Raw genomic sequence first — 25,386 nt, forward strand, 5'->3', positions numbered from 1 at the left:
TATCTTCGAATGCCACCATCTGAAGATGAATGGAGAATTGTGGCAAAAGAATTTGGCGATCGTTGAAATTTTGCTAATTATATTGGAACTGCAGACAGCAAGCATTTTTAAATTGAGCTACCGATACGATCAAGATCTTTATATCATAATTACAAAGACAACTTTTCTGTAGTGCTACTAGCTGTTGTAGATGCAAATCGAATTATATATGCTGATGTTGAAACAAATGGAAGAATTAGCGATGCTAGAATGTGGAAAAAATCTGTTGTTAAAGCTTGTCTTCAAAATAATAGTTTAAAAATTCCTACTTCAGCATCTTTGCTCGACACAGAAAAAGAATTTTCTTTTGTTTTTATTGGGGATGAAGGCTTTCCTTTAAGCACAAACTTTTTATACCATATCCACGAGATCTTTGTACTGGTAGAAAAGAAAAAAAATATTTAACTATAGGTACTATCATACAATTTAAAAGACATCTATTATGTAATATATTATAGATTAGAAGACATGTACTATATTATAAATACATATATGTGTGTATATATATATATATATATATATTGCAACCGCACTCACGAGCGTGGCGCAACTTCGTCGCACATTCACAGCTAAGATTCTTGCAGGCGATCGGATGCCAGGGGGCGTTAAACGAAACGCGACAAAATGCGTCTTCCCGCGACCACTCTTAAGGGCGGCACATAATTACAAAATGATAGTTGGGCGCCAGGCACGAGTGAGCCTGCCACTCTTTCCAGAAATTACGCGATATTTTCTTTATGCTTTATTATGTTATAATGAGCTGCGAATGTCGACGGGCCCTCAACCGGCAGCTCAGCCTCGGAAATGGCAGAGGGGGTTCGTGGTCGAGAATAGCAGATCTCTTGGAGGAGCGAATAGGAGCGAGAATAAAGTACACATGAATTTAACAGTAACAAGAGTAACAAATATATTAAATGAGTCTTCGACTCACATTTACAGTTGGCGATACAACCGAGACGATAAATTCTGTGTGAGCGCAACAACTGATTTACATAAGCCCGAGATTTTACACTAGGAGTATCAATTTCGTTACATTCTCGCGACACGAGCTCACGCCACACGGAAATACTCTCGCGAATTATACTTCATCATCGCGCAAATGCTAAGGAATTCGGCAGCCTGTAGCGTGGACATGGCGTGACCTCGTGCTGCTCAGACGCGACGCAGGGGGAGGCTCGAATACGTGCAAGCTCGGCAATGTTCAATCTCGATACTACGACAAAATACGCACACTCATTAATTGTGATTATCAATCGACCTTAAAGGCTATGATATAGAAAACCGAATAAACAGGTAAATCTTGCGCTACAGACGATAGAGACGGTACGCGACAATACTACGGCACGGGACTTCGACGCAACATGCGATCCGCGATAAAAGAAAACCGATAATAATTGACGAGATTGTGGCTTTGGCGGACGCCCTGGAATTATTCCGACGAGAGCCGTTCCGGGAGGCGACACGCGTACTCTAATCCTGCGAAACTCTGATACACGATCAAGCCACGTGCACTCACTCTTATATCCGATAAAAATCCGATAGCTACGCCTCCCGGACGCGGAATCCGGCGACTGTACAGAGGTGACGTCTCACCGGTTCCCTCGCAGGTGCTCCTAGCTGACCTCGGAAAGCTCTCAATCGGTTGGCGTCCTGCGTCCTCTCTTCAAGCGGGCCACAGCTCAAGTGCCGGCCGCTAATCCTCCCGGACGCACGCAGGGCTCGTTATCTCCGCGAGGGGGCCTTATCGCCTGCTTGGCGCGTGGCCTCGCGGCTTTCCGCTACTCGCGGAAACCGCGTCATATCTATCGCATGTGTCCTGGCGCGCGAAATTCGAGAGATCACGGTAGTCTTTCTCAGGCCGCCTCGTGGCCTCGAGGCGCCTATCCGGGGCTCTCGCCGTCCTTGTAGCGCAGAGTGGCCTTCCCTGTCATGTCGTGCCGACTCTCTATCCGCTTTGCGCCTGGAAGAGGGTGCGATAAAAGGTGCTTTGCGACAATAAAAAAACGTAACGAATGCGGGAAAGATATCACCTGCGTGCGACCCGGGGCCAGGCATCGTGCCTCCCGGCGGGTCTGTCCTCAGCGGTCGCCTCTGGACTTTCAATCCTTGTCGTGCTTCCTTCTCTTCTCCCCGGTGAGATTGCATTACTCCGCCAAGGTCGCGGGAGTCGCCGGCCTCTGTAACTCTCGGTACGGGAATACACCGAAACGGAAATAAAAAAAACGGCAGCGCGGAACGCGTAAGATACGCGAACGATGACGCGGGAGAAGCGCAGGTGCGTCCGCCCCCCCCCAAAATGTGAGAGGACCCAGGACGCTATACTGCACTATTCAGTCAGGCCATGCGGCCTTTGTGACGGATGGAAGACGTCACGTCACAATATATATATAATTATGTGCTTTTATGTGTTCATAGTTACACTATTCTATTTTAAGTTATTCAGAGCACGACTTCTGAAAATACTTTGGGACATTAGGAATAAAATTTCAAATTTTTCGAGCAGCAATGCGTTACGACAATGCAAAATTATATTGGCTTGTTGCTGTTTACACAATATGCTTAGGACAGAAGTGATAGGAAATATGTATACTCCTTCTGCTTTTCTCGATAATGAAGATGAATTTATGGATAAATTTGTACTAGGAGAATAGCGACAAGAGCCTACATCTGCAATAACTAATTGGCAAAACCAAAGAGGAAATCATCATTCTAATGCCGCTCTTTAACTTAGGCCCGATTTCACAATACATGGTTAACCAAAAGGTTAGGTTAACTATAACTCGATAATTAACTATCTAAACTGTTTCATAACTTTATGGTTAAATAAACAAAAAGGTTATGTGTATTTCTATTGGGGTAGTAATACTGATCGTATGTTTGTCGTAACTTATCGAGGTTAAAGCGATCTGCAGGATCTGCTATATCGTAAACATTTAAAATATATTTTTTATTTATTATATAAATCTGTTAAAATTTGTGAAATATATAATATATGCTATGGTAAGTATTTTTTAGCAAAGTAACGTTTTGTCACTTCAATATTTTGATATTTTTGTAAAAATGATGATAAGTATAATGTCAGCTTGCTACCTTAGCTAGTGAGAAGTGTAATATATTAAACTTTTTAGGTATAATAAGCAACATTATTTATAACATTATTTATTGTCTTTTAATAATAAATTAACTAGATTTGAATATAATTTGATATTTATTCGCTTAATACAAAATCTCAATTCATAGCAACCTCAGTCTCAAAAAAAAAGATATGAAAGAAGAGAAACGAGCACCAAATTTCTCTAAATGCGAAGAGCAGCTTCTAATTAGTCTCGTTGAAAAATATAAAAATATTATAGAATGTAAGAAAAGTAACGTCGTTACATGGAAAGACAAAGAGAAAGTATGATTGAAAATTGAAAGTAAATTTAATAGCAAAAATAGTGACAATGCTTTTGGAAGTGTGAAACATTTAAAAGAAAAATATAATAATTAAAAAAAAGATACAAAAAAGAAATTTACCTTAGAAAAAATTAATGCTAGTAAAATAGGTGGAGATCCTTTCACGTAAATGTGACCGATGTAAATTTGGCGATTAAAGATATATTAGGGGAACAAGTTTCTGACTTACAAAACTCATATGACTGTGAAAGCCTATTTTACTTCAGCAACGTCATAGCGTTACCTTCAGGCATTTTTATATAAGTTGGGCGTAAAGCAGCTATAGCTTTAGAAACTCTTCTCACCGTCCGACTTGTAGATGTACTAATTCCGCCAAAATCTCTTGCTACTCTCAAAAAAGATTTGTCCAAAGTTTAATGCAACTAATAACTGCTGACTTGCAGTAAGACAATTATTTCTAAAAAATAAAATTATCAAAATAATTATCTTAAAATAAAGTTTACAAATATAAAAAAGCAACTAAACCTTTTTGTGGGATGGGAAATAACATGTCCAATTTCTTCCAAAATGCTTTCCACAGTTCTCTTAATCTGAATCTAGCGTGAAATTCACATTGATCATATTCTTCAAAGTAATCCTCGGTCTGAATTGTCTTTGTCTCGATTCTTCAAAACCTTCATCACTGCTGTACGCATTATATTAGGTGTTGGAATTAATTCGTAGCGTTTTTAATGAAAGAATGTTATTTATTTCACATGAGCATTAAAAAATACATTAATGAAAGTACTTCCCATCACTTGTAAAACGCTACGAATTAATTCCAACACCTAATATATCCATTTTTAATTAGCACATCCATTTATGTTCGCTACTACTGCAAATACAGAAATCTGTATGTTCTTATAAAAATATGTTATAATGCTTCAAAATCTCGGTTAACCCAAGCATCATCCACCAATAAAATATGCCCAAATATGCCCATTAACTTGATGGTTAACCAATCCTAACCAATTGTCATGAAACGCTAAACTTCTTAGGCTCGATTTCATAATATATGGTTATCTAAACGTTGAAGGTTAACTAACGCTAAGAAGTTTAGCGTTTTAGAAATTTAGAATTTATATTAAAATTTATTGTACGTAGTTTATGCAGGATAAAATAATATAAGTATCATTTATAGTAAAATATACAAATATATTCGCACACATTTTTTGCTATCTATAATAAAATACAATAAAACTTACTTGCACTGTATCATCGAAAGTTACAATGTCTCTCTCAACTTCTCTGCATGTCACTTCTTTGTGAAGAATCAATAATCTCGATAATATTACAATCAGACTACGATTTCATTAATTTTATTGTATTAGAAAATGAAGAATTTTCTGTACTTTGCAAGTTAGATATGCTAGCAGCTTGAAAGCATATTTTCTTAAGAAACATCAATCTATCATATAAATTCCATTTTGGTTTATATATTTCTTCTGGGCTTTTTCCACTACATCTTTTGTTTTAGATTCACGCTCCTTCCAATTATTTACTATAAAAATATATTTCATACTAGTAAAACGATGTTGTATCATTTCAACTGTAAAAATATATGAAATATACGAGGGCAAGTCAATAATTCTTAGAAAATCTGTCAGAAGGCATTCGCAATGTCATGTCATATTATTTTTTGACAAGTAGCATCTTTCAGCTGATTACTGTCAAATTTTGAGCGGAATTCATCGCATGATTTCATTTCTGTAGACGAATAACCTTTTTTTTTTGCAAAATGAAAAAAAACGAGTTTCGTGCAGTGATCAAACATTTACATATGAAAGGTTTAACGCCGAAAGAAATCAAAGCCAAGTTGGATAATGTTCACAGCACCAGCGTTTGCGACTATATACAATTGGGTGAATGAATTTAAACGTGGTCGTACATTCACATGATGTACTTCGTTCGGGACGTCCAATTGAGGCTGCTACGCCAGAAATCATCGATAAATCCACGATATTGTTTTGACTGATCGACGAGTGAAAGTGTACGAGCTTGTTGAGGCCACAGGCATATCACATGGTAGTGATTTCAATTTTGCACGTACAATTGGGTATGAAAAAGCTATCGACAAGATGGATGCCGCGTTTGCTTACTGTGGATCATAAGCGCGACCGTGTGACGATTTCAAAACAGTTTGGAGATGTTTCAATATAATCCGCGTCGATTCATTACTGGATGAAACATGAATTACTTCACATTCAGACGAAGAAACAGTCAAAACAATGGACTTCACCGAGTGAACCGAAGAAGGCGAAGACCATAAAGTCGGCCAGAAAGGTGATGGCCACAGTTTTTTGGGATGCACGCGGTATAATTCATATCGATTACCTTCCGTCGAAGCAAACAATTAATGGCGATTACTACGCAGTCTTATTGGACAACAACATTTTAAAGAAAGAACGTCCCCATTTGGCGAAGAAGAAAGTGCTCTTCCATCAAGACAATGCACGAGTTCACACGTGCCCGGCACCGATGGCCAAATTCAACGAATTCCGTTACGAATTGCTTTTCCATCCAGCATATTTGCCAGATTTAGCCCCCTGCGACTATTTTCTGTTTCCAAACCTGAAGAAATAGTTCGGAGGAAAGAGATTCGCCACCAGAGAGCAACTCATCGCCGAAACAGAGACTTATTTTGAAGGATTGGACAAATCATATTATTCGAACGGTTTGAAAAAGTTGGAGAATGATTGGATCAAGTGTATCGCTGAAAGGAGACTATGTTAAGAAATAAAAATGAATCGATAAAAAAAAATATGTTTTACTATGCTTTTCTAAAAACTTATTGACTTGCCCTCATATATTAATGAAGCAGTAATTAGAGAATAAAGTTAATGACACACAATTGGATTTCTCATATTAACTTGAAATCTATGTAGTAAATTTCTGGAAATCATACACATTGTGTGTTGTTGCCCTCCCTTTTACTTATTAAAATTATTAAGATTAGAGTAGTTAATATTTTGGAAAAAAGATTGAATTTACAAAATATTTTATCTCTCTACATACAATTATAATATATGAATATATATTAATTTAACATATACATACTAACATATATATATATATATATATATACATATTATTATGTATTTCCATGTTTTTATTGCAATACATGTTATAGAGAATAAATAAATACATGAATTCCAAGAAATAATTAAGTAATGCAATAATACTGTAAAATATGCTACTATATTTTACCATTCAAAAGAGAGTCTAATATATTGGCTATTTAAAACCACTGATAATTTTTCAAGTCGGTTTTTTTATACTCTTCGTAGGTCACATCCCATAATATTGGGCACTTTTCCACTTCATGTATCAAAGCAAATTCTTTCTCTTTAGTCCATATTTTTATTTTCGGAGGCATATTTCATATATTTTTATTAATTAATTGAATTGTCAATGTACTTTTAACTCTTTTAACGTATTTGTACATACACAATAATTGGTAAGATTAGACACGTGAGATTAGTCACGTGACTGAAATACTGAAAGTTTATTGGTTGAGATTGAGATTGAAGATTGGAAAAATAGACGGAGCCCTATATTTCAATCTGCAATCTCAATCTTGGCCTGCTCTGTTCTCATTGATCGAACGTCAATCTTAATCTCAATCTTAATCTCAATCTCAATCTCCAATACATAGTCTGATCACGGGTTAATAAACAGTCATATTCTCAGAATGGCTCGGATGTTGAAACCAAGTGCGGAGTATAATCGAAGAGCCGCGATCATCGAAGGCCTTCGTACTGGGTGCTTAGCAACGGAAATAATTCTTTGGATACTCGAGATCAACCATTTATGACGTTGTGGTAAAATATAGCTTTAGAACAATCCAACGAAGGTTTCAGTATGCCAGCGAGGAAGAATCACTCGAAAGAACGCACCGCGAGGTCCCCCGCAATCGAAAGGGCTCAAGTGTTGATTTCGGATGACCCAGGGCAATCGTTACAAAAATTAGCATCGATTATTGATGTAAGCGAGCCAACAGTGCGTCGAATTGTCGAGGATGACCTTCGATACAAATCGTACACGTTAAAAATGACAAATGCTCTCTGAGGCTGCCAGGACAAGCCGAGTTGCTCGCCTCGATTCCCATTCTGGCCTCCCAACAGCCCAGATTTAAATGCTTTGGACTACTACGTATGGAGCGTAGTTGAAAGGGTCACAAACAATCGACATCCCAATGTGACATCATTAAGGACTATCATCACTATTGAGGCAGCATTCGTCGGCATGAACAGCGCTACATTACAATGTGCGTGCGAACGCTTTAGACCGAGAATAGAGGCCGTCATTCAAATTAATGAGGGATATATCGGGATATATAATTGTGCTCTACAGGAATCCCCCAAGTGCTATGTAAAAGGATTTTTTGTAATATTTAATTTTTTATTAAAAATATTTTGTTCAAAACATTGTTCGATTTGTCCAGATTTTGGTGACGCATCGTGTACACACACACACACACACACACACACACACACACACACACACACACACACACACATACACACACACACACATACACACACGCATGCACCCACAAAACGTAACAATATTCAATAAGACATAAAATATTTTTCTCTTGATTTTATCATTTGTTAAGCTTTCAATTACAATATTTATTTTAAATTGTATTGCAATTATATGTATATTCACTTTTAATTATTAAACATAACTATTTTTATAATTATCATTTATTGCTTGAGGAATTGTCAAGCACGAGACAAAGTAATACAGTTATCAAATAATGCTAAAGCAACGTTCGAAATATTATCATTTTTCAATTATTTATTTGACTCTTTCTCTTCGGCAAAAGACATCAAAGTAGCATATTATTTTCTTCCAGTAGACATTTTGAATTTTGGATAGAAGCTTGCGAGAAATTAAAAAAGATGCAGTATATCAACAAAAAATCTTATCACATTCCGAGAAAAAATCCTCCTAAATGTCTTATTAATTAGATATGAACGATTATAGCTGCAAAGCTATATGGTTTATATTGAAAAATGCTGTGTTGAATCTTTCAATTTAAAATACCTTAACCAAGATGTTATAGAGAATTATTTTAATCAAATTAGAAGTAATTCATACGCAAACACTAATCCAACTCCCGAACAATTCCAAGGAATTTAAAACTAAATTAATTTCTAATTTAACCTCTAAATATTCTATTAGATCGAATTGTATAGACAATGATGAAGGAGTAATTGTTCAAGACACAGCCGAAACAGACAGTTTTTTGTAGATTCGGTGTACGTGTGACATGCGGATCGGAAGCTTCTAGAAGAATTCCAATTTTTGTTTTTTAGAAGTTTCCAAAACACAAACTTGGCCATCACCTCGTCAATAAAGTCGAAAAACATAAGCTAAGCCGCATGTCGTACGTACACAAATTTCAACCGCTAAAACGCAAGCTAACTCAGATCAGTCGCGCGCTCGCGTGACGCGAAACGCGTAATATACATACACCCCAATCAAGATTTCTGATTTAGCGGGCTTCTTTTTTAAAGAAGAACAAAGGCAAAATCGAGCGGCAATGCGCTCTCTTCGCTGTTTTCGGTCAGAGTCAACACTTTGCTACAAGTGCAATCGCCCGTGAGACGCTTCTCCGCCAGAAAACCGCCGCGTTCGATTCGTGATCAAAAAGTCACGTAAGTCGAACTGTAATTCAAACATCTTTTCGTTTTCCCTCAAAGTTTTCTCGCCGTCGCTTTAACTCGCTCTCGAACAGTAACATTAGCATTTACGGAATTAAATTTAAAGGAATTTATTAAAACATCACAAAATATTGAAGCAATAAACGAAATTAACACTAAGGACGACATACCTCTTTCTATACAAAATGAAATATTCATAAATTCAAACAAAATTATAGATGTTATGAATAATATAATGCAATGTGAAATATTCCGCCATTATTGTAACAGTTCATATATATTACAATGTATTAAACATTTAGAAAATCGTAAAAATCGAATTTCAAAATATCTGCCATAAATTTCAAATTTCTAAAAAATTAATGACAGAATTAGAGAATAAATGTTTTTCAACATGTACATTTCATTGCATATTTTCAAAAACAATATTATTAACTGTTCGAGATCGGTAATTCGAAAGAAAAGCAAGAATTCTTTCAGTCGACCGACATTAATTGTCATTGAACGCATGCGTAAATTGAGCTCGTGATTTCATCTCAAGTATGATCTTAATCCTCGTTAAAATCATCGATTCGTCGTTCTTTGTTCTTTTTAAAAACAATTCCTTACACGCAAACAAGTTGTCGTTACCGGCAACGGACAATCGAAGGTTCTAGAACGATTCAATTCGCGCACGCGAGCGCCGCGCTCCAACGAATACGTCATGCGCTGTCACCAATCCCACGCACAGATTTTTTTTTTTTTTTTGTAATATTCTGTTAATCTAATATTTAATTAATTATATTTTTTGACTCTGTAACTGATTATATTAAAGAAATTCTTTTGTTAAATTACAAAGAAACTGAATTCTCTTTACTGTCGTGTATCATACCAGCCGTGTGCCGTTCTCTCACTCGAACCTTTCCGCGCGGTGCGCTCTCACACATTTTCTGGTCCTTCGAGCCGGATTCTCTCCGGCATCCGCAATGTCGAGTGCATCGCGTCCAGTGCGCGCATTATCAAGAAAAGCAGAGAGAGAAGAATTCGCGAGTAAAAGCATGAGTGACGAAATAGTCGCCTTGCTGACCGCCCAAAGTGACATTCATGATCGCATGGCCAGGTCAGTGACCAATTTAAAGAAAATGGGGACAGCCAACATCACTCTCCGCGCTGTCGAAGTCCGCTCGACGCTTCTCGACCAGCTGTGGACGAAATTTGAAAGGCACCATGAGCTTATTCGAGCACATTACAAGGAAGTCTTCAAACAGAGTGAGTACTATACGTCTCGACTTGCCGATTCCGCCGAAAACACGTACGTGCAGCAACACAGTCTGCTGGACGATTACCGGATACAGCTCAAAGCTGAGAAATCAAGTACCGCTCCTTCAAGTGAATCGGGAACCGATTGTTTTACCAAGTCGGCGCTGCCGCGCTCAAAAATCCGATCGTTTTCGGGCGTGATTGAAGACTGGCCATCATTTCAGGATATATTCTTGTCTGTCGTTGGCAACAATCCGTCTATCTCAAACGTAGAGAGACTTCACTATTTAAAGCATTGCTTGGAAAGACCCGCGGAGGCGTTGATACGCCCGCTGGCCGTAACCGGAGACAACTATTCGCGCGCGTGGGCGCTGCTCTGCAAGCATTATGAGAATAAACGGGAGTTGTCGCGCTCCAATTTTTGCACGTTCATCTCAGTGCCGAAAATGAAAAGCGATATCGCCGAGGAACTTAGCCGCGTCTACAACGCCGCGATCAGTGTCGTGAACGGCCAAGAAAGTCTTGAGAGACCAACGCTAACTCTCAAAGCCGCCAAAGCAAAATCGCTCAAGGTCTCCGACAACCCGTCGCGATCTGCCAATTCGCATCACGTCAAGAAATACACCGAATCTTCACAATGCGTCCTATGCAAGGGTAAACACCACGTGATGGTGTATGCAGAATTCACGAAAAAATCCGCGGCCGACCGCAAGGCCGCCGCCGAAACTCACAAGCTGTGCTTCAACTGTCTCGGCTCTCATACATTCGCGAAGTGGCAGTCGACGAGGATGTGTTCCACGTGCAAGTCTCGTCACCACTCAATGTTACACGACGCGTACGTTTCACCGAAATCTCAAGAGGTCAGCTCACTGTCGGCAGTGCGCCGCGACAACAACCACCAGGCCATTTTGCTCGCAACGGCGCGAGTTTCCATCGCTGATCGTCTCGGCGATCGGCATACCACACGCGGGCTCATCGACCAAGGTTTGGAAACTTCTCTGATCTCCGAGGCTCTGGTCCAGCGCCTACGCTTGCCACGCTCTCGATCCGCAATCGAAGCCATCGGCATCAACGGCAAAAGCTCCGGGCCCAGCAGGGGAAAGGTGACTCTCAAGGTGACCTCGTTAACCACAGGGACCGACTTCAAAGTCGGAGCCTTTATTCTGCCATGTCTTTCGCTTTACCAAGGCTCTCACGCAAGGATCAGAATGGAGTGGCCACATCTAAAGGGGCTCCAATTGGCTGATCCGGACTACGCAGCGAACGACTCGATTGAGCTACCTTTTGGAGCGGAGGTATGCTCAATCATTCTCCAGGATGGTCTCCGCAAGGGAGGCCCCCAAGCGCCTATCGCTCAAAAGACACTGCTCGGCTGGATCTTATCAGGAGGTTGCGACCAAGTAACCAACTCAGCACAGCGCCACTCGCTTCAGTGCACCGCAGATCATGAGCCAGCCGACCTTGTGCACCGCTCAACTCGCCGATGACGACGGACCGCGTTTCCCTCGAGGCGCAGATCCGTCACGACACGACTGCTAAGTCGACGATGTCGTAACCGGAGCGCATGAAAAGGACGACGCTATCGCTCTCCAAGTAGAGCTCCGCAACCTCTGCATGGTGGGCGGGTTCTCTCTCCGAAAGTGGGCCGCCAACTGCCAGGAACTTCTTCGCGACATTCCGTCTGAGTACAGTCTCACCAGAGACTCGAGGTCGTAGGAACTAGAGAACCACTCAACGCTGGGATTGCGCTGGTATCCAACCAGGGACGAATTCGCCTTCTCTGTTCCTCCTCGCACCGTCGTCGCGTTCACCAGGAGAAGTCTGCTGTCGGAGACCGCTCGATTCTTCGACCCGCTCAGATGGCTGGCTCCAGTGACCATTCAAGCAAAAATTCTCATGCAGTCGGCCTGGCTGCAGCAGCTAGAGTGGGACACACCATTGCCGTCAACCATCGCTGGAAAGTGGAAGCGGCTCTGGGAAGAACTTCCACTGCTTGAGAAGCTCCGAGTCGGCCGCTGGCTCGGCACCGGCGACACGAGCTCTCAACTCGAATTGCACGACTTCGCAGACGCATCCGAAAGAGGTTACGCCGCTGTGAAGTATCTCCGCATCACCGCAAACAACCAAACGAAGACTCTATTGTTGTCAGCCAAAAGCAAGGTCGCGCCGATCAAACCTGTTTCTCTCCCGCGACTTGAACTCTGCGCCGCCGCCGTACTGTCAAGTGTACTCGTGCACACGCGCTCTGTGCTAAAACTAGTTGCAACGCCAGTGATCTTGTGGTCCGATTCCAAGGTCACGCTCCACTGGATTCGAGGTCACGTCTCCCGCTGGATTCCACAAGTCCAAGCAGTGGTCAAGCGATGGCTGCATCAGTGCGTGACATGCACACGGTGGAGGGCTGCCACTCCGCAACCAAAGATGGGAAACCTTCCTCCAGGAAGAGTGACTCCCGCACGACCATTTCTTCACGTGGGCATCGACTACGTCGAGCCTATCTTCATCAGGACGAGCAAAGGGCGTGGGCACAGCGCTCACAAAGCGTTCATCGCTGTCTTTATCTGTTTTAGCTCCAAGGCCTTTCATCTCGAGGCTGTTTCAGCTTACACCACCAACGCCTTTTTGGCTGCTCTCCGTCGATTCACATCTCGTCGAGGACTGTGCACGGACATCTACTCCGATTGCGGCACCAATTTTTCGGGCGCCGACCGGCAACTTCGTGAGATGCTCCGAGCCTCCTCGTCACGCGAGTACTTACATACTCTGTCTACCAGACCGAAATGGACCAAGGATGGCTTTGCCACCACGCCTTGGATCGCTATGCATTATTCGCTCCGAGCTCCCACCGCCGAATAAGTAGCCACTGGCACAGATCACGCAGCTACATCCTGGGGACGACGGCGTAGTGCGAGTGGTCACAGTCACAACCGTCTCATCCGAATTAATTCGTCCTCTAGTAAAATTAGTTCTATTGCCGGAAGATGCTACCGTGTTTATCTCGCACGCAAATGCATCAAATGTAAAGGAGTGCTTGAATTGATCGCGTGTACTTTCGTGAATCATTTCTTTAATGTTATTCATCAGATAGCTCTCGTTTACGGCTCAAGTTCTTCCACGAATTCATTGTATTGTATCGCTTGTTTTATTTACGCGTTTACTGTTTTTATTGTAATGCCTATGCGTAACCTTATACATATATCGTCACGGAGATGACGAGGCGAGCGGGATGTTCGAGATCGGTAATTCGAAAGAAAAGCAAGAATTCTTTCAGTCGACCGACATTAATTGTCATTGAACGCATGCATAAATTGAGCTCGTGATTTCATCTCAAGTATGATCTTAATCCTCGTTAAAATCATCGATTCGTCGTTCTTTGTTCTTTTTAAAAACAATTCGTTACACGCAAACAAGTTGTCGTTACCGGCAACGGACAATCGAAGGTTCTAGAACGATTCAATTCGCGCACGCGAGCGCCGCGCTCCGACGAATACGTCACGCGCTGTCACCAATCCCACGCACGGATTTTTTTTTTTTTTTTTTTGTAATATTCTGTTAATCTAATATTTAATTAATTATATTTTTTGACTCTGTAATTGATTATATTAAAGAAATTCTTTTGTTAAATTACAAAGAAACTGAGTTCTCTTTACTGTCGTGTATCATACCAGCCGTGTGCCGTTCTCTCACTCGAACCTTTCCGCGCGGTGCGCTCTCGCACATTAACGATAATTACAGAAAAATTTATTAAAATATGGTGCATGTTTATGAATAATATTTTATTCGGAAATAATGATAGCAATTTTGACAATTATATGTATAAAGCAGTTTAAAATTTATCAGTAAAATATAAAAAAAATAATGGTCTTATTTCATCGATTTTTCGCAAAAAAAGCTATATTTGTTTTAATATTTCTTCGTTTCGACAGTTTCTACTTACTTTTGTAAACAAAAAAATTATTGAACCCATATCCATAATGTTCTCAAATATAATAATAAATCGGAAAACAGTCAATAATATAAATAGACAAACAAGGCGAGTTCTAATTTGGGAGCTCCGAGAGAGGGTGAGAGGCAAGGGGGTATCCGCGGTGCGCAGGGGGGGGGGGACGAGAATGTCTCGGGTGCGGGAAATTATATAGCCGGAAATTACGTAGCGGAAAATTATGTAGCGGATGTGTGCAGAAACTTGCGTTGCGGTGAAAACGTGGCACAGAGTCCATGGTCGCCGAGTGCGATCCGCCGCTGTCGCCGGTCTCCGCCGTCGTTTCCGGGCGCGGTCCGTCTCCGGGCGTGGTTCGCCGCCGCCTCCGGGCTCGGTCCGCCGCCGACCCCCGCCGCCGCCTCCGGGCACAATTTGCAGGTCCCCTCCACCATCACCGAACGCGATCTTCACCGCGCACTATACTTACCATCCTTACCATCTCTCAAGTGCTGCCAACTTTTTACGTAATCTTTCCTTCAGCGTTTATTACATACGATTATTCATGCAGAAATATTTTTTATTCTGTCGAATTATATTATTATTTTAGAGAGCGTGATGATACGGTCGCACACGATGGTATCGCACGTGATGACTCGCGAGTAATATACCGCGAAGAAGGAACGATTGATTGCAGACACAGATATTTTTATTTTAGACATTTATTTTTTATGTAATGCATTACATACAATATTATCCACAGCATATACTATCAATTCGCATTTATTATATGAATTTTTCGTAAATCCTACGCAAAGTATCTATCATCGCTATTGTTATTTATACAGTTTTTGACGTAAATGGGTCACAAAATATTTAAATATTAAAATATTTATCGCTTATAATATTAACACAAATCGAAATATATATGCTCGACACATTGTTTGAATTCAAGCATAAAAAGTATAGTCGACAGTTTCATATACAAACACTTTTCACTTAAAGATAATTTCACATTGTCAACATCACGTATTTTAATAAGTTCAATGACAAGGTCCAGTATCATTACTTTCGATGGCGTAGATGACTGCACCAATCGCTGGATATCTATCTGTTTTTCGATGAACGCCATCTACGTAGCATGCGGCAGGATGATGCGATTGCCTCGGGTATCGCTAATCACAATTTCTATATAAAGGGTTGGCTCCACGATGATTCTAATCTTCAAAAATTTGTAAACGTCGATGTCATCGCTAATAGTCAAAATGGTATGAAAAGACGCGCTGTAATGAAAAAGAACAAAAGAGTAAGCAATATATAGAGAACAAAAATTTTCATAAACAAATATAATTGAAATACTTGCTCGACTGATTGAACGTATAAATCCATAGCGCTGGAGATCACTGCAAAACGAATCTATCTGAGCGACTGATGTAGTATTATCACTCCAATCTCTATTTAAATCTTATCCCCTCCAACAATTTTTTGTAACAAAAGATTTTTAGGGATATCTGAGGGTGACATTAGTGTAATATGACACCGCAAATTGCAATGTCAGCAAATTTGCAAGTTTCGATATGACCTGGTCAGCGTAATATAAAAAATTTTTTTCAAGGACAATTAACATGTTTCGCAATGACAATGTTTAATGTAATATGATACAAATGCGATGTTGCCAAATAATGCAATTTCAGCTAATATACAACTGCTTTATCAGAGTAATATAAGAAATTTTTTCAAGGATATTAACATGTTTTGGCGATGATATCAATTGTAATTTGATACAATACCTGCAAAAATACAACATTTGCAATTTCATCAAAGTATAGCTGCTTTGTTAGCATAATTTAAGATTTATTCAGAGCATGAGATGTCTGATATCATTAATAAAAATAGCGCACATAATAAAAATGACAATATATAGTCCAATAACATCATTACTCAATTCGACAGCGTAAGTGACAACATGGAGCACAATTTGATTGAGCAAGCTATTAGGTGTATGACTTTGCTCATTTCTTTTCGTATAGATGGCTTTAGCGGTAAGTGGTGATCGAAATAAATAGATCATAGACGTCACACAATAAACTTGGGAATCTGTCAACATAATCTAAAAAGAAACATTAGTCGATTTGTGTCTGCATCAATTGGCACGATCATTAGGAGTGACTCAATCAGTCATTTCAAAACGTCTCAAAGCCATGGGAATGATTCAGAAGCAAGAAAATTGGGTGCCGTACGAGTTGAAGCCGAGAGATGTTGAACGACGTTTGTTTGCTTGTGAACAGCTGCTTGAAAGGCAAAGACGGAAGGGCTTTCTGCATCGCATTGTGACTGGGGACGAAAATGGGTTCATTACGATAATCCCAAGCGCAGAAAATCATGGGGAGTTCCCGGCCATGCTTCCACGTCGACGGCCAAACCGAATATTCACGGCTCCAAGATCATGCTCTGTATTTGGTGGGACCAGTTCGGCGTAGTATATTATGAGCTGTTAAAACCGACTGAAACAATCACAGGCGATCAGTATCGAACGCAATTGATGCGTTTGAGCCGAGCATTGAAAGACAAACGACCGCAATACAACGAGAGACACGATAAAGTGATTTTGCAGCATGACAATGCTCGATCCCATGTTGCGAAAGTGCTCAAGACATACTTCGTTGAAATGGGAAGTCCTACCCCACCTGCCGTATTCTCCAGACGTTGCTCCCTCTGACTATCACTTGTTTCGATCAATGGCATAAGACCTGGCTGACCAGCACTTCCAGTCTTATGAAGAAGTCAAAAATTGAATCGATTCGTGGATCGCCTCAAAAGATGACCAGTTTTTTCGACGCAGGATTCGTATGCTGCCTGAAAGATGGGAAAAAGTAGTGGCCAGCGATGGACAATACTTTGAATCATAAATGAATAACCAGTTTTTTACAATAAAGCCTCGAATTTCGGAAAAAAACCGCATGAGCAAAGTCATACACCTTATACTTTGCTACAAGAGAAGAGTACAGCGCGTGGGAACAGCGATGCGACGAATTTATAGAATCATTGGAGGAGCAGAGCCATATCAAACGTCCACGATTATCAATCGATAATAGATAATCACTGATCGCATGTATCGCGCGGCTCGAGAATCTGAAGGAATCTGTGCGTGGAAGATTCGTCCATGTGGGCGCCGTGTACAGACTCCGTTGACGCGTCATCGAAACGGCGTTCGAAAACCGTATTCTGACAGGTGCGGTGATAAACTCTAAACATATCGAACCTCGTCGATTTTTCGAAGACGCGAGTGAAATTGTGCTCGACCATGTGCATAGTATAATGCAACGATATGACTCTATAAAAATAAACACTGTTTTTAATGGAGAGTTCGTGGCGGGTGATAAACGCGCAAACAAAAGTATCGCCATCTGGAACTATGAACTATATCGATACACTGATTTGCAGTGATGCGCGTCGTCGAGCCTATCCTAACATCGCTAGAAGAGTTTCAAGAACGCGATGGGCATTGTCGCGTATACTAAATTTAACGGTGAACGCGAACAAGCACAATCCTTTGCGCGTGGGATATCATAGTATTAAACTCCCGCGAGAAATTATATTAAAGAGAGCGGTACGTACAAACCGCGGACAATGCGTGTTTCGCATAGTCTGTTGTTGCCGCTTTACATCCGGCTCAAAAACATGTGGAACGGGAATCTTCGTATCTGCATTATACGTCGGTTCTAAATCTCGTGGGCATCGAATTTCCAATTCGACGTTGAATCAAATTAAGAAATTTGAAACTTTGAACGACATTTCCATCAACGTCTACACCAATGAGAAGGTGATTGTGCCGATACGACTCGCCGACCGAAAAAGGAGCGAATACGTAAACCTCTTGTATGTAAAGGATGATAACGCGGGACATTTTGCGCTCATCAAGAATCTATCACGACTTGTCAGTTCAACTTACCAAAAAAGTAATACATAAGAAATATTTCTGCGATAGGTACGTAATTATAACAACAACAACAACAACAATAATCATAATGATAACAATAATAACAACAACAACAATAACAATAACTATAAAATAATAATAATAATAACGGCGACGGCGACGGCGACATTAGTATTAATGGGCGGGTTTTTCATATGCCTCTCCACTACTTCAACTCGAGCGCTAAATTGAAGATCCACAGCGAGGACTGTGGAAAATTGAATGACTGTACGATCAGACTACCGAGCGAGGACAATAAATGGCTAAGTTTCGACAACCATTGCAGGAAGGAACGCATCCCGTTCGTCATTTACGCCGACATGGAGTGTGCATTGGAGAAAACAGATGAGGACCCACATCAGTTACGTACACATATCATACCATACGTGTTTAGTATCGGATATTACATGCACTGCTCGTACGACAGCTCACTGTCGGACTGGTTTTTACCGTGATAAGGACTGTATAACGTGGTTTGCGGAAGAACTCAAAACTTTGACGCATAGTGTATAGTCTATAATTTCGGCTAATGTACCCGGATTTCATGCGAGACGACTGGCGAAAATTTAACAGCGCCACGCATTGCCACGTGTGTGAGAAACCGTTTGCACCAGACAATACGCGGGTACACGATCATTGTCATTTAACCGGGCAATACAGAGGTCCCGCATACTTAAATTGCAATTTAAATTATAAGGATTCGCGTTCCATATCCATAGTTTTCCAGAACTTATCAGGCTATGACACGCATTTTGTCATCAAGGAAATTGCCACCGCATATGAAGGACGCGTTGATCTTTACCGATAACTAAAGGAAAAATAATAATAATAATACTAAATATGTCGATAGTACCAAAATTGATAAAAAAAATTATATAAAATTGCGGTTTATAGATTCATTCAGATTTCTCGCTTCTAGTTTGGACAAATTGGCATCTTTTCTCAGTAAAGATAAGCTACGGATACTGCTTGAATTCGCTCATGCGTACCGAATTACCCACTTTGTATCGCGCGGGTGCGGCAATCTTTACGCGATTGTAAACCATGGTTGAGAGCCGGCATGGTTAAGTATCAGCGATCGCGGAGGTAACGTCGACGCATACCAATAATAGTTCGATGTTTGCACGCGTTGTAATTTGATACGAGACGCGACAGGATGTCGATCCATTTGTAATTTCCATTGTGCGTAAATTGTTTCCACATGTCATTCTTCAACGTACGATTGAACCGTTTGACAACCGAGGCCATCATTATGGAATATGTAAAATAATGGTTGATGCTTCTTTAAGAGTTTCTGCACATCCGAGTTGTAAAATTCCTTTCCTCTGTCAGTATGTAAATTTTTCGGACATTTTCCATCGTCTCGAATTATTTTTGCGATCTCCTTCATCACCTCGTTCCCGTTCTTGGCTTTGAGCGGCCCATGCGTGCTTACTCAGCACTTACTCATAACGGTGAGAATGTAGTGGTAACCTCTGTTGAATCGCGTATAAGGACGCATTTCGACCACATCCGTCTGCCATAAGTCATCGTATCCGTGTACTGTGTCTTTGCGGAAAATTTCTTTTCGTCGGAGCATGCAATTCATCAACCAGTAAACATTTCTCAGACATTGCGGATAATTATTCAGCACTTTTCGAATCATGTTTTCAAGTTCGTTTAGCATAACTTGCACATTATTTTGTAAAGCTACAATCTTCCTCTCGATTTTATTCAGACAAAAAGCGTTATCGCATAATTTCTGAACAATCTACGCCACTGATAGTGCGATTCGCTTCCTCCTCCAATCGATAGTTCAAACTTGTTGATCGGCATTGCGATGTCAACTGAACGACGTGTGTAGAACGAGATTAATTTATAATCAGACTGGCTTCACAAAGTTCTTCGATAATCGACAGAATCTCGTTGTTATGACCATTGTGACCCGCCTGGCGCGAGGCCTCGTGTAATCGCAGACGATCCACAATTTCGTTGAGATCATCCCAATGGATGTAGTCGATCTTGTTATCGTTTGGTGTCATTGTACGCGGTAAATCCGCCCTTTTGTTTATTCCTATTCCAATTTTTTTATCTAACACCAACAGCACTATTATGTTCTTATACTTGTATCCCTTACTGCGCATTACTTGATTATTCGGACTATGACCGCGTCGGTGAGCATTTGTCATAGCAGAATGCTCCTATAAATCTGTACGTCATCATCCGTACAGATATTTTCGTTGGGAAATATCATGGAAATTAACTCGTACAAGCTCGGTGTTCCATCGTATCTTTTCCCATCTATAATTACACCATTTTTGTGCAAGGTGATACCTTTGTCACCAAGCATCGTTCTCTTGTCGCTGAAATAAACACCATACACAACGTCTATGTTGATAGCTTTCTTACCGCTTAGGACCGTTTTCAGATATTTCTGTCCCAATGGACCATAGTTTGCATACAGCTTTTCTTGCCCTTCAGATGTTTGAAGCAAGTGTCGAATAGATGTTACGAGCGGTTCGACAGTGGAAGTGTAATCATACGATAAATCGCGCGGTTGTATTATTTCAGACACTTCATTCAAAATAAATATTACGGTTTTCGATTGATTTCATAGGCGTGGAAGTCTGTATAGGATTGTCGTACAAAGCACTCGGTCGTTTTCTTTTGAGTTTTAGTTCTTCGTTTTCTCTCGAAAAGAATATTTCAGTTATAATAGGATCCTTGGAGGATTCAACAGTACTTTTAACAATCTGTTTCAGTGGATCGATAATAGGTTTAAAGTGTCTTTCCAATGCGATATCATCCTCCATTTTATCAGTCTTCAAAGCGCGGTACTTTTTGCGAATCGAATCATTCTCATTTTGCGACCTTTTTACGATCTCTATTGTCTATGTCAACGTATTGAAGTCAACTGATCGCATTATGGTATTGCAAAGTTATTAAATTTCCTTCTCTGTATCGCTCATCGATAAGCGCACTGTCCTTGTCAATTACTAGAAATCCATACTTTTGCTGCCAACATTTACGACATAAATCGCAGAAATCCTCATAAGACATATCGGTATTCATGTGATCGTTGTACACGAGTTTCAAATTGGTACCATCCTGTTTGAACAGGATCAACAGATTTTGTATAAGATGCTTCGATATCTTCGATCGCGTATAAGGTGCTTCGGTATCTTTGCGTACGTCTGACAGAGAAGCAGTCGACGTGCGTGTCGTCCCATTGCAAAGTACTCTCTTATCACATCCTGCTTGTCACATGCCACGTCATCAAAAATAAAGATGTAATTCGGAAGCGCCTTGCTCAGTGGAATGACGTCGCTATTATTGGAGAATGTAAACCAATTTCCTCAATCGGTGTTAACAAATTCGCCAGGTATCGCTATTTCGGTTGTTGTAGCGATTTTGAGTACATATTCTCGAATCGTACGCTGTGCGAACTTTCCAACAGGCTTATCAGCATGTTCGTCTTGCCGCAATTTGACGGTCCGCAGCACGTATAGATGTATAGCTGGTAGCATGTCGCCATGCTTGTGTGTCTATTTATCGGTTTACACTTTGCCGTCAAAATTCATCAATTTGATCGCCCGCGACTGGCGCACGAACCGCATATTTTCTTTTTTCACGAAATACTGAAAACGATTTCGCGAACGGGCCTATTTACAGAGCTGTGTAGAACGAAATTAATCAGTAATCAAAATGTTTTTCGTCGTGTCGAATGATGTGCACAGTTTAATCTCAAAAGAACTGGAATACATATCGAAAATTGTACTGCTGCGAAAGTTTGAAAATTGCATAGATCTGTTGTGGGACAGATTACCAAAACATATACGAACAGATTCGGATGTACGATGATACCATCGATGCCTGAAACATTTCAATTTACCGAGTCATCAAACGCATATCGACAGTTTGGCGCCTTTGATAAAGAATTGCAGCGAATGTTGTCGAGAGGCTTAAATCGTGCGATAAACGCGCTTCCTTTCGAACATATTCTCGGATATCAGTTTTGTTCGAGAACACGATTGGAGAAGCAATTGGCTAGAGAAGATCAAGGAATTAATTCATTGGATGCTGCGTGTCGCGAGCATGATATAGCGTATTCGCATAAACGACACGCGACAATATACTCATGGAGAAGGAAACATTACCGCGAGTGATTCGTCTCTCAGAGAGAGAGAGAGAGAGAGAGAGAGAGAGAGAACCGCAGTCACAGTAATTTGAGCAGTTATGAAGATCAAAACGAAGATTGGTATGGATTTGAAAAAGAAGAACAAGCGGATAATTCTGACAGCAAAACGCGGCAGCGTCCTATCTGTTCTATCGCTGCTCGGCATTCTCGGGTTATTGGTCGGTGGCACGGCGGGAGTCGTCCTGATAGTAAACGATAACAAAACAGCGCAGCATCAGTTGGAAGAATTGCAACGTCAAAATCGTGTCATGGAAGGCCGCGTTTTACGTTCTGCGATGCAAAGAGCAAAGAGGATGAAGAGTTCCTGCCGGAATTCGCGCCAACAATAATATGATGAGAAGATCAAATGTGCCTATCGAATAAATTTTCTAAAACCTCACAACATTGGCTCGCTGCTGGGATTTTCGTTGAATCGCGTGTCGTAACAGTGGCACGAGTCGAACGTGCCGATAAATATCATCAACGTGAATATCATATATATCGAGTACAACGTGACCGCGGGTGCGTACAGCAATAACAGATGCGTGCACACGATACACGAATTTTCACCGAGTGTGCCCCCGAGATATAAGGCCGTCGGAAAGGCCAACGCAGATAATTTACTCCTTCCAATCGTTGTACCGAGCATTATGAGTCTGACGATTCGCGTGGTGGACCAAGACGGTCGATTGCTCGATTTTCGCGGAGAGATCACAGTTAGGTTGCATGTACGGCGATGCTAATGTGAGATGCTTGTGTTGAACAGACAAGAGATACACCTTTTACTGGAAAGAAACTCACTGCGTCCAATGTTGCATTCTTAAAATCGATGGGTTTGATCGTACAAAATGGTTAATATCCTGAATATTACTGGTGAGCCGATCTTTGACGACTACATCGTTAAGATTGAGACTCACACATACAATCCGTAAATGGCTTGAAAAAATGGTTCGGTGGAAAGAAATTCACATCGAATGAAGAGGTCATCGCCGAAACAGAGGCCTATTTTGTAGAATTCGACAAATCATATTTTTCTGAGGGGTTAAAAAAATAGCAGAAGCGTTGGGAAAAGTGTATTCTCCTAAAAGGGGACGTTGAAAAACAAAAAAAAATTTTTGTGAAAAGCTTGCGTCTTCATTACTAATACGGGTACTTATTGATTTGCTCTCGTATCTCCATATAAAAAAATGAAAATAATTAATATGCATCATATCAAATAGTCGTGTGAAGCATTCGAATCTGACATTTTTTTACGAATTTAAAAAAAAAAGATTACCCTCCGATTATTAGGAACCGAGATAACAATTTTTTTTCAAAAAATCACTGTGACTCTAGTTTTTAAGATTAAGAATTCCGTTTGGCACCAATTTGTCAAGGAAGAATTTGCTGTTAAAAAAATCTCAAATTGTAACTATGAAATTTTTAGTTTAGAAAATTTTTTTTTTAATTTTTATTTTTTCGGTTTACTATTAAAAAATCACGTTTGAGTATGGAACGCATGTCTGATTAATAAATTTAAGTCACATTAGTTATGTTTGTTTATTTAATATGCTGTAAAAAGTTCAATTGGAGAATTAAATGTACGGAATTATCAGTACAAAATTGTTTTTGTGAATTTAATTGTAGATGCAAATATGACATATGTAAACAAATAATAAATAATTTTCTAAATGTTAACGCAACTATTAAAGATATAACATTAATTTTTGCAAATTTCGTACATGTCCAATTAAACACTTTTAATGGCATATTAAATAAAGAAACATAGCTAATGTGACTTTATTAATCAGACATGCACTCCATACTTAAACGTAATTTTTTAGTAATAAACCGAAAAAATAAAAATTGAAGGAACAAAAAATTAAAAATTTTATGATTACAATTATTTTGCGAAACATTTGGTTAAGTTATTTATTTATATTTCGTCGAGCTACTGCAGATTTTAAAAAATCAGGTTTTCACATCAATTTATTGCTAAGAAAATATTTAGCAAATTTTAACACAAATCAAATATTGCGAATCGCCGAGCGGACCAATCTTCTCCACTCAACTGCACGCCAGCTTCGCAGAGTTCTTTTGTTTAAAACTTTTTTTTTAAACAAATGTTCAAAACATATTTTAAACATCAGATTAAATTAAACATGCTTTTTTTAAACAATTTAAAACAAATGTTTAAAATGTTTTTTAAAAACGTGTTTTGAATACTATTTAAAGGAGAAAGTGATACTCCAGTTACATTTTACAGATAACTTGGTTTACTTGGTTAACAATGAATATTTAAATTTAAAACTTGACAATTACATTCATTAAAATGTTGTTGAATCGATTCTGGACTCAAAATTACGAAATATTTATTACTTAGAACACTATTAATAAAACTGTGACAACATTGCATAGTGGCGAATCGAAAAGAAATATGGATGATAATGTGGCTTTCCATAAAAATAGTCTTAAAAAATTAGTTTTGTTTAGAAAACAGTAGTTTGGTTATAAAATTAACAAAAAAGTAGAGTATATTGCAGAATATAAGTATGTATACAAATATATATATACATACACATACGTATATATATATATATATATATATATATATATATATATATATATATATACATATATATATATATTATATATATATATATATATAAGTATAACTTTAAGTATACAGGGTATTTGGAAAAAGAACAAATAATAATTCTTTCGCATAGGAGCAGAATGGACTAAACTGAGAAGAAAAGTCTTCTATTATTGTATTTAGCAATTTTCGCAATAGTTAACAAGATATTAATTGATAAAAATTGCCGAAAATTGGTCTTTAATACTTTACAGAAAAACTTCCTGCAAGGAACAATTGTTAATTTTCTTTTCATAGTTTTAAAAATTTTTTAAAAATTTTTTCAGACTTTTTTAATATCATATTTTCTTATATTGATAAAAATGAGAAAAT

The 25,386-nt window shown here is 39.5% G+C and overlaps 1 long non-coding RNA gene and 1 pseudogene across 2 annotated transcripts in view; both read right to left on the bottom strand.

Annotated features, from left to right (window-relative positions):
* The window catches only part of LOC147907860 (uncharacterized), an 85,827-nt gene that overhangs the window by 18,580 nt on the left and 41,861 nt on the right, over window positions 1-25,386 (bottom strand). Inside the window, exons 2-3 of one of the 2 annotated variants that reach the window (XR_015546989.1) lie at window positions 15,668-15,707; window positions 15,022-15,587 (exon numbers count right to left, since the gene is read on the bottom strand). The exons of the other annotated variant lie outside the window; for it this stretch is intronic. This is a non-coding gene — a long non-coding RNA (uncharacterized LOC147907860). Of the gene's footprint in view, window positions 1-15,021; window positions 15,588-15,667; window positions 15,708-25,386 lie in introns of those variants that run through there. 2 annotated transcript variants of the gene reach the window in all.
* On the bottom strand, window positions 15,726-23,564 carry LOC147907862 (uncharacterized; annotated as a pseudogene).

This window comes from Acromyrmex echinatior, chromosome 12 (genome assembly GCF_024713525.1).
Source record: "Acromyrmex echinatior isolate Ae372 chromosome 12, ASM2471352v2, whole genome shotgun sequence".
In the NCBI taxonomy this organism is placed as follows: Eukaryota; Metazoa; Arthropoda; class Insecta; order Hymenoptera; family Formicidae; genus Acromyrmex; species Acromyrmex echinatior.